Below are 331 nucleotides of genomic sequence, written 5' to 3' on the forward strand. Positions count from 1 at the left end.
ACTGTGTCGGTGGGCACGAGGCGGCGATTCCTGTCTGCCCGCGGCATTCCGGCTGCTGCCTTCCTGCTTCAGGGAGCTGCTGCGCTTCCCGGGGGAGCTCCAGCCGGAAAAAGCTCCAGCCGGTTATGCACGGGAAGGGCAGGAGCGTGGGCTGAGGTTTGCGCGTGGCTCGGGGTGAGAACGTTTGCTGCTGCTTGTGATTTGCACTTTGTGTGTTGCACATGTTACTGCCAAAACCCACGCTGCGGCCGCTGGGAACCGCGGTGCCGGCGCGGGGCAGCTGCGCTCCGTGTCCAGGACCAAGGCAGGTGGTTAAATTCGCGTTACGCTT

Source organism: Eurypyga helias, unplaced genomic scaffold, assembly GCF_000690775.1.
Source record: "Eurypyga helias isolate BGI_N326 unplaced genomic scaffold, ASM69077v1 scaffold874, whole genome shotgun sequence".
Lineage (NCBI taxonomy): Eukaryota > Metazoa > Chordata > Aves > Eurypygiformes > Eurypygidae > Eurypyga > Eurypyga helias.